Source organism: Lynx canadensis, chromosome B3 (genome assembly GCF_007474595.2).
Source record: "Lynx canadensis isolate LIC74 chromosome B3, mLynCan4.pri.v2, whole genome shotgun sequence".
NCBI classification, from domain to species: domain Eukaryota; kingdom Metazoa; phylum Chordata; class Mammalia; order Carnivora; family Felidae; genus Lynx; species Lynx canadensis.
Genome location: NC_044308.2, coordinates 145,120,786 through 145,131,052, shown reverse-complemented (window position 1 = coordinate 145,131,052; position 10,267 = coordinate 145,120,786). Strand labels below are relative to the sequence as shown.

At 60.7% G+C, this 10,267-nt stretch overlaps 1 long non-coding RNA gene across 1 annotated transcript; it reads left to right on the top strand.

Annotated features, from left to right (window-relative positions):
- Positions 1 to 1,226: 1,226 nt before the first annotated feature.
- Positions 1,227 to 2,429, top strand: LOC115515377. Its single transcript, XR_003969234.1, has 3 exons — positions 1,227 to 1,419; positions 1,774 to 1,934; positions 2,291 to 2,429. It is a non-coding gene; the product is annotated as an uncharacterized LOC115515377 (long non-coding RNA).
- The last annotated feature ends 7,838 nt before the right edge of the window (positions 2,430 to 10,267 follow it).

Here is a 10,267-nt window from a genome sequence, read left to right as displayed (position 1 = left end):
CTCTTTTGGACTCCAGCAGCAAACAGGTCACTGCATGCGGATCTCCTCGTGCTCGTCGTTGTCTCCGTCTTAGTCGACTCGTCCTCTGTCGCCCGGCAGCCCCGCATGTTCCCGTGGTTCTGGCTGGCCTTCTCTGTCTCGGGGTCGCCCCTCCCCTGCCCGCGCTTGGGCCATTTCCTTTCTTGGCCCTGGGAGCCCAGATGCGACGGCTGGATTGCCCACAAACAGCAGCTCTGCCAGAGAGGGGACCCCGTGGGCAGCGGTGTCGAGACGGGCATGGCACCTCTTGTCGCCCAGTCTCTTCCTGTTGTCCTGTGCCACCGGGAGCCAGCATCCACTTCAGGGGAGGCGGGTAGACAGACGTGAGCGAGACGGAGTGGAGGGGACAACGCCCTGCTTCCAGAATCCCCCTCCCACCGTTAACCTGGGGAGTCGCACCGCACCCTCTCATACCCCCGAAGTCTCTGTCCTTGAGATCAAAAGATCGTGGGGCCCGAGGCCAAGGCCACCCGTTGCGGGCTTTGCCAAGGAAGAGGCACCTGAGATTCCATCAAGGACAACATGTTCTAGGCAGCAGTCAGTTAATGTTTTGCGAGTCACAAATTCTGTAACAAAGTGCCATGAAGGGATGGCTTTTCTGTCGAGTAGCAGTGACCTGTCAGGGACCACTGGAGCAGGGTAATGAGACGCGCGGGGACGCTTGGAGCCACCTCCTGCGACACGGTCCGAACGCCTCTACGGCAGGTCCTCAGTGTCACAGAGGGGCAGGCACAGGCTCGGGGAATGACCATCAATCACAATATTGCCGTGTTTTTTTCACAGAATTGATTCATTTGCTGTCTCCTTCCTTTCTTCCTTTATCAACTCCCCCTTAGCCTGTGATCGGTACGTGGGTCAGACGTCCTCCTGTGGCCTTGGCCGCAAACCTCATGCCGCCACGCCCAAGTCTCTTTAATGAACTGCGGACCCGTGAGTGCATCTGACCACCTCTCCACTGGCACAGCCGGGCACCGCAAAGTAACGTGGGAATTCAACCCACCTCCTCGGCCCTGGACCACACCTCTTCCTCGTGGGAGGTGGGTGAGTGGCACTGAGCAGAGAAAAAGGACAGAATGTGGGAGGCTCCAGAGGCCCGGTCACAACCCCGCCCATTGTGTACTGTTGTCTGGGAAACCTGAGCCCATTTAGGGAGGGGGAGGGGGAGGGGGATGCAGCGTCCTAGAGAAAGCAGAAACGGCTGCTTCCAGGGGGAGAGCCCCGAGCTGCTGGGCTGAGGCAGGAGCGCAGGTGGAGAAGCCAGAAGGACCCCTGGGTGCCTGGACTCTGAGCTCATCAGGAACAGGGCTGCTTACTCGGGAGAACAGATTTCCACCAACATTTTGCTCTGAGCAGAAATAAATCCTCTTCCTCCCTGGAACAGTTAGTAGCATGATCTCCATATGGGAGGGTCTTGGGCAGTAATTACTTGGATAACGGGTCCGCTCTCCTCCTAGAGTCTGTTTGGTGAGCCGTCTGGGCAGGGGACAAGGCAGGGCAACCGGAGTCACAGGGTTTTGGGGGTGCCGGCCAGCGGGCAGCAGGGGTGGGCGTGCACGACCATCCTGACCGGTCACCCACGGGGAGTGAGGCAGGAGGGAATCACTACGACCGAGTAGGTGTTGTTCCAGGAAATCCCTCGTGATTTCCAGGAAATCACCTCGCTGGCAGATCTTAGGGGAGAAGTTATGTCCCTTCAGAGGATGAGACTGAATTTAACTCTATCTCCCCTCATAGTGGACGCAGAGATGTAAGGGTTACCTTACCTGTTAAAGGGCAACTCCTACAAGCCACAGCGGACCTCTGGCTTCCCCGGAAACTCCAGGTGCGATCTCTGCGGAGTCGGGCCAAGGGCATGACTGCTCTCACGGCAATGGCCATCTGGCCAAAAGAGACGGGTAAGAACTGGAAAGGAGACACAGACTCGTTCATGGAGACAACATAACCTTCCACATAGAGCAATTGCCCAATATAAAAACCCACAGCACCGCTACCCGATGGCCGACGCTAATTGGAAAATGCAGTAGAAAAAACCCATACCTCTCACGGTAGCGATAGAACTCTAAGTACTTAGCAGTAAATAAAGCTGTGCGGCATCTCAAATGGGAAAATATTAAAATTTTATTGGAGGATACAGATGAAGGTTTAACTATTGCAGACATAGACCGTGAGCAGGAAGACTCGGTTTTAAGTGTTCACTTTCTCTGTAAAAAAACCTATAAACTAAATACAGTTTCATTTAAAATCCTAACAGTGTCCTTTGGGGCACCTGATCAAGTGGATGGCTGCTTCCCATGGATATTGAAGGACCAAGAATAGTCCAGACAAAGCTGAAACCAGAGCAGAAAGGAGAGGGACTCCTTCCATCCAAAAGCGACCGTCCGGGGCGCCTGGGTGGCACAGTCGGTTAAGCGTCCGACTTCAGCCAGGTCACGATCTCGCGGTCCGGGAGTTCGAGCCCCGCGTCGGGCTCTGGGCTGATGGCTCGGAGCCTGGAGCCTGTTTCCGATTCTGTGTCTCCCTCTCTCTCTGCCCCTCCCCCGTTCATGCTCTGTCTCTCTCTGTCCCAAAAATAAATAAAATAAACGTTGAAAAAAAAAACAACAACAACAAAAGCGACCGTCCGTGTGGAGCTATGATAGATGTGAGAGTCCTACATGCGACAGGTAGGACTTTGCAGCATTTAGGAGAAATGGCTTTATGGCATCGAGAGTACAGAACAAGAGTACAGTCTCTTCCTAAGCGAGACATGAAATTGTCAACCATAAAACTGAAGTCTGATACATTTGGCTATCTCCTAATTAGTAGCTTCTGTACAACAGAAGACACCATAAACAAAGTGAAAAGTTGAACAACAAGCCACAGATCAAGGGGAAGTATTTTCTATAAACATAACATATAAATGATCACTGTCCAGCATATATAAAGAGCTTATGGTAATCAACAAGACAATGCAAAGAAAGGACCAACCAAAAAACAGGCCAAGGATAGGAACATGCAATTAACCGCGGTGGAAACTGAATATCCTATAAACCATGAAAAAGGCACCCTTTCCCTAGGAATCAGGAAAATGCAAGTTTCAGCAACGATTTTATAATCCTCGCGTTAACAGAGACTAAGGAGGGAGCGGTAGCAGTGCTGACCCAGAGCAGGTAAGCTCTCAGGCAACCCGAGGGGGGGTGGATTCTGGCCCCACCGTTTGAAAAGCAACCTGTCTGCTGGTGAAGCTGGACCCGGCGGGCCCCTCCACCCCGGGATCCCCTCCCTCCCGGACTCTGGAAACACTGTCGCGTTTTGCAGGAGAAGTGGGAGCCGTGGCGGGGACCAGGTGGGGACAGGCTCTCTGTGAGGCCCGTTCACACAGCAGTTAAAACAGGGCCGGCAAGCGGGCACAGACCTGGGCCAGCAGGGGGGCGGCGGCGCGGGCCGTGGAGGGCGATGGGTTTGTGCGAAACTGTGAAGTCCCTGCCGAAACGACACGGAGGAGAGAGGGAAGGAGGGGATGTGACGGAGGCTGACACCTGCTAGTCTGGGCGCGGGCACGCAGCATCCTGTGTGATTTGTTCTGAACGTGCAGGCTACCCCATAAAGAACGTTCAGGGGACAAAGAACACAGATCCCGAAGGGAAAAAAAGCTAAGGAGAAAGGGGAGAAGACAAAAGGCCTTGTGGCAGCTCAGACGTGAGCCACCCGCCGAGCGGAGGTGACAGAGAAAGGGACCATCACAGGGACGCCTGTGGACCTGGCGGCCGGCTACAGCCTCAAGGACGCTCATTCAGTCAGCAAATAATAGTTGAACCCCTGCGAGAGCCAGGCCCCGGGGACTGGGAGGGGTCCCTGCCGCCCCGAGCCGGGGGGCGGCCCACAAACAGACGGCAAGTCAGGGGCTGGGCTGCCGAGGGGCCACGGCGGGCTGGTGCGTGCGGCGTCCCAGGGCACCTAGGAGTGGCTGTGCCCCATCTGGGCCCGGGGTCCAGCACGGCCCGCGTTCAGGGGCTGGCGGAGGGGCACGAGCATGAACGCTGGGGGCAGCAGCCCAGGCGTGCGGGGGAAGGGGCGCCCCGTGGCCTGGGGATGGCGAGGCGGCCAGGGTGTGGGGCCGGAGGCTGGGTCCTCCCAGCTGAGACGGGGCCTGGGGATCTCGGTGCCTGCGGACGGACAGCCGATCTCCGCCTCACTGGGTTGGCAGGGCTACCCTGTGGTTCGCAGGCAGGAGGGCGGGGTGGAGGGGCGGAGGAGAAAGAGGGCAGAAAGCTCAGCCTGTTTGGGGAAGGAGGCTGCAAGGCGGAGGGAGGAAGGGGTCTGTGGGGCCTCAGCACCTCCCCTCCGGGAGGAAGGGAGGGAGGGAAGGTGGGGAGGAGGGGGGACAATGAACAGAGCAGAAAACTCTCCCGCAGGGGTGTGTCCGAGCGGGGTCAGGGAAGCAGAGGTGCCCCAGGCCCGCAGGCGTGTAGACTGGGAGCCAGTCCGGAGTCTCCCTGGGGGGCAGGAAGGCGTCTGCCCGTCGCATCCCTTCTGGAAGGTCTAGGAGCCAGTACACTTCCAGGCTTGGCAGCTGTGGCGGAATCCAGCTCAGTTCCAGGCATTTTTGGCCTTGCTGGCAGCCAGGTGAAGACGGCTCTCAGCTTCCAGAAGCTTCCCACAGCCCTCGGCCCATGGCTGCCTTGCTCCGTCCTCACAGCCAACGAGGGCCGGTGGAGTCCTCACACGCAGGCTCTCCTGCCCCTTCCTGTGCCGAATCTGACACCAGCCGGGAAAGGCTGTCCACTGTAAGGGCTCGTGTGATTCGACTGTGCCGACCAGACAGTGCCAGGTGATCCCCCAAGAGGCCCAGCTCAGTCCCTCCTGCAGGGTCCCCGTCACCTTGCGGGCTGGCCTATTCACACGCTCCGTGGACGGGGTGTTTGCACCTTCCTGTGGGTGCGAGTGCGCGTCAGGACAGAGAGGCAAGCGTGCGGCGTGATCCCAGACCGAGCGGCGGTGCCCGTCCCCCAAGGTCAGAACACGTGCAGGCAGCGACCCCTCGGCTGTGGTGGGCGGGTGGTGACTCAGCGGCCGCGGGCGACGAACGCACGTCTGAGCAGATGTCGTGAACAAGCTCCTTGAGGATAAGGTCCCGAACCCGGGGACAGGGTGGGAAGGCCTCCCGGCAGGCACCGCTGCTCCTTCCACGCCGAAAGCCAGCGGCCGTGGGGCCGGGTCCCGGACGCCCGCAGGGCGAGCTTGGCTGCAGCGCACCGGGCGGGCCGGGGGAGCACCGGGCGGGCGGGCCGGGGGAGCAGTCAGGCCTCGGGGTGGACAATGCGTTAGTTTCCCCACTTGTCACGGCAGGAAGTTAAAGGCACAGCCGCTCGGTGGGGACAGGATGTGAGGTGACGCTGCACGTTTTCACTGCCCTGGTAAAGACGGGGTCACCGTCTGCTGTTTGCGCACCTGCTGGGGTCGCTGGCTGCCCGTGGATCCAGGCGGCCTGAGAGCTCAGGGCTGCGGCGGGCGCTGGTTCCGGGCCCGTGTCACAGAGCTGGGCCCAGTCCCCCGGATCCGCCCCCAGAGGCCTGTCACTCCCTGGCCAGGCGGCTCCCGGTCCCCTCCTGCCTGCAGCGACTTCTTCCCTGGGGTCCCAGCAGGCGCCTAAGATCACCGGGACTGGTTTTCCACATCGGGCCCAACAAAGCCTGTGGTGCTGTCGACGGTCTGGGGACTGCCGTGACCCGTCTCAAGACACAGGACACTGGTGCCTCCTCCTGACATTGGGTGTGGCTTCCAGACCTCCCCTGGGGCCAGGCTCCCCATCCCTGCGTGCTGGCCGGCCGGCCGGACGCCGGGGCTGGAGGGAACTTGCTGGAGGCAGACGGCTCTTACCGTGCACGTGCTCACCCCCCTGAAGTCCCACTGTGCTGGTTATACTGCGTCTCTGGGGCCCGGAGCGTGTGCAGTGTGGCCTCCAAAGTCCGGGCTGCTGCTTTTCCAGAAACATCCCGCGTGCGCCGTATCAGGGCTTGTTAAAGAAAACCCGCCAGCACACGGTCGGTGTCTGTAATTTTCAGCCCCCATTGATGGTGTTAACCCCAGGGTCCCCGAGGGCAAGGGGCAGGAAGGACTGTGTCCCCCTGGCCTGCCTGCCTGTCCTCACCACCGGCCCAGCGTCCGGTTTCAATCCACTTCCAACTCGATCCAATTCAGTTCGGTTCCGATGTGACTTCCGTCCCTTTCCAGTCCGCTTTCAGCTCAGCGTAACTCAATTTCTGTTTAATCCACTTCCTGTGATCGGGCGCCGGGCCGGGAGCCAGGAACGGGGACACGGGGAGGGTCTCACCCAGAGGGCGGCCCGGGGGTGGCAGGGAGAGGGCGGAGGCCACGTGACCCTGTGCCCACCGGAGGGGCACCGACCGTGAGGCACCGCAGAGCACAGGTGCCTGTGGGCAAAGGCGTGTCTGGGCCGCCAGGGACACGACCGGGCACGTGCAACCACATCCTTCGCTCCCGTCCTCTGCAGAGACCCCGACGTGTTTCCGTGCATTGCGAGCTTCTAGGAAGGGGCAGAGGTAGAGCTTTCTAGAAGCAGCGCACCAGCTCTAGACGAGCACTATCGCAGAGAGCAGATCCCTGACGGCGCTGAGGACCGCCGGGTCTCTTCCCACGCCGGCCGCCGGTGGAGGTGGAGGTGGAGGGAGGGAGGAGGGCGGGCTCTGATGGTGCGGCTCTGGGGCCTTCGCTGAGCTGGACCCAGGTCCCCATGTGAGCGCCTTGCTTGGCGGCCGATCTGCTTCCCGCTCTCAGGACAAACCAAGACGGAACTCCTGAGCCCGACGGCGTGCCAGGGACAGAGCGCTCGCACGGACAGAAATCGGCGTCTGGGCCACTCCTGGGGCCGGGCGTCCCGGAGCGCCGGGTGCCGGCCGGAGGCGCCGTCCCGCCAACCCGCGTGTCTCCAGGACGCGGCGGCCAGTCCTTCCCGGGGCGGCTCGAAGCACGACGGGCGGAGAAACAAATCCTCACCTTCCCTCGCCCGGCAGATGACTGATTTCCAGACGGCTCTGCAGAACGGCCCCAAAGTTGAAGCCCAGACTCCGAGCGGGAGCAAGTTGCACGGGAAGTCTGAGGACACAGACCCAATTCATCATTATTTACGAACCAACACGGAGGGGTTTATTACTCTGATTACTCACTAATCATTCCCCATAAATGCGGGAACCGGCAAAACCCCACAGAATCAATAAAGTGGTAAGTTCCCCGTCTAAATCACGGCACCTAGTATTCTTGAGTAAACCTTTCGGTAATTTACAAAGGCTGTTGAATTTTATAGTAAGTGTTTTTCAAACCAAGCTGGATTCTAAACAATAATGACTTTTTAATGTGGCTCTGTGATTACATTGTCATAGTGACATACGGGGGTCTTTGACTGCATCCGAAATGAGCCTGGTGTGAATTACTCGCAGGCACAGACCAGCGCGGCCCCAGGTAAAGCAATCTTCATAAATTACCCTCCAATCCGGGCGGCCTGGCAGGCGAGGCCTGATGCCAATGTTGGCAACTTAAATTTCAACAGACAATTTGTAAACACGCTCCTCCCTTTGTTCCGGAGCAGTGGCCTTGGCCCTGCGGTTCTGAATGCCGGAGGCCCCTCCTGGGTCAGCCCGCCAGGCGCTGGCTGTGACCTTGCGTTCACCGCTCTGGGGCCCGCGGCGCCCGTGGCTGCTTGCGTGGAACAGCGGGAAAGGCAGCCAACGCCGTGTCGAGCGCTCGAGGCCCACGTGGCGAGTGGCCTCCCTCCGGGGCGTCCACCCACCGTGGGGAGGGCTCTGCTGCTCAGCGCTGCTGGACCGCACGGAGGGAGGCTGGAGCCCTCTGCGGTTCAGTGACTCCAGCCCCTGCCGGGAAGGGCTCAGAGGCCCCGCTGCCCCCAACTGGAGGCCCGCCCACCGTGTTTCCGAGCTGCCCAGTCACCTGCTCGGGTGCTGCGGTGGGCCAGGGCCTCTGCTTGACACGGAGCGGGACCCAGACACGGACGGGGCACAGTGAGAACAGGCTTCTCTCCAAGAGCGTGGGATGTGGGCAGGGCCGAGGCAGGCCACGTGATGGCCACGCTTTGGGGATGCAGGTGCTCCTGAATCCAAAGGCCCCGGGCAGGGTGGCGGGGCCTGAGAGACCAGGGCGAGGGGCCGGGGTGCCGCACGAAGGGGCTGGAGCTGAGTCCCTCCCTGGCCCCTGAGCCTCTCAGCCCTCCGGCCGGGGAGGCCCCCACACCACCCACACAGCCCGGGCTCTGGCTCAGTGCCGGGGTGGGACTCCCGTGGTGCTGCCCTTTCCCTGGGAAGCCTCCGGTCGGGGTCTGCTACCACCCGGGCCGTCCTCTCCGTCTTCCTGGACCCCCCTCCGGGGCGGACGCCGGCTCCTCTGTGGATGCAGAGCCCAGCTGTGTTCGGGGAGATTTTGCCAAACGCTTGCGCGGCTTCTAGAGCCATCGGAGATGACCGTTCCGGAAGCTTCTGAAGCAGCAGATTCTTCGGGAGAACGGAAGGACACCCTCCCCCAACTGTCGTGCCCCCCTGTCGTGACAGGGAGCACCCCCATCACACGTGTGTCCCCGGGCCCCTAGGCACTACACCAGATCAGAGGGGCGAAGGGGCAGAGGCTCCTGACAGCAGTGAGATATTTGTGCGTTAAAAGGCCCAGGTTTTAAATTTTCTTTTTTTTAACATTTATTTATTTTTGAGACAGAGAGAGAGCGTGAACGGGGGAGGGGCAGAGAGAGAGGGAGACACAAAATCGGAAGCAGGCTCCAGGCTCTGAGCCATCAGCACAGAGCCCGATGCGGGGCTCGGACTCACAGACTGTGAGATCATGACCTGAGCCGAAGTCAGACGCTCAACCGACGGAGCCACCCAGGCGCCCCAAAAGGCCCAGGTTTTAAAAAGTCGGTCGTACCCACTGGGTTATCTCTTACAATGTTATGTAAAGCACGGTTTCACAGCTAGCCGTGCTGATTCTGAAACTGCACCTGGCGGGATGGCCCGGGACTCGGCGGCTCTGGCCTCCCGGGGTCCTTGAGGCCCTGCTCCTTCGGGGGGCTCCGTGGGGCCGTCTGCCTCCCAGAGTGGAGGCCTGCACCCCGAGTCAGTGGCTGTTCCCAACAGAAGCGGGACGTGGCTGCAGTGCTCTGGATGGGGACCCTGAGGGGTGAGCTGGAGGGGCCGGTCTGAGGGCCCAGGTGGGACCCAGGGTACCGGCCGTGGGCACCGGGACCTCCTCTGCAGCCTCAAATGCCCAGGAAGACGGCCGGGTCTAGCTGTGATCCCGTTGGCGGGGGACCCGAGGTCCCCAGGACAGCTGCCGTCAGTGAGCCCTCCTGGGGTTGGCTCCCGCACCTGCCACAAGGCGATGGGGGGCCTGCCAGCAGCAGACACAGCCCCCGAGAGGGCATTGTCATCACCCCCAGTTTACGGGCAGGCCGGCGGGCCGAGCGAGGGAGGGACCGCCACCCGGGCCCGGCGCTGTGAGGGGCAGGGGCTGGCTAGGGGCTCACCGCTTCTTGGGCCAAAGCTTACTGTCTTCCCGTACAGTGGGGGGGCGGAGCACCCAGGGGCCGGGAACACCCGAGAAGCTTGCGGTGGTCCCGCACCGCCCACGGGCCGGCTCTGCTGCGAGCACGAGGCAGCCCCGCCTTTGGCCCCACAGGCCCCACACCGTGTCCCCGCCTGGGCCGGCCCCGGCCCCTGGGGGCACCCGGTGAGCCAGGCCCTCGGCTTCGCAGACTTGCTGGGAAAAGCCAACGGGGTAACGGGTCGCGGACGGCTGGGCCCAGGGTCGGGACGGCTAGTAAGTTCGTCCTCAGTATTTCACAGAAGCGCTCGTTTGCAGTCACGGGCCGCTTTCCAGAGGAGAAAGACGCTTCGGAGAAGCAGCCGAACCCTGTTAACGTCTCTGCTTTAAGAAAAATAAGGAAGAAGTCAGGAGCCGCATCACCTCCCGTCAAGACACCCGCGGGACCCGATTTAATTTCTGCTGCCGTGGACGACGGAGCCGAGAATTCTCACGGGAGGACTTTCGAAGGAGGAGGTGCTAAGTACATCACGTCCAAAATTAACACGGCCTTCCAATCTACGCGCCAATTCAAAACCCGATTTAACAGCCTGCTCTTACCGAAGTCAGTTGGCGAGCATTCCGTTATAAACACAGATGAAATCCCCCCCATCTACCAGATAAATAATTTTCTCCCCACACCTAAGCG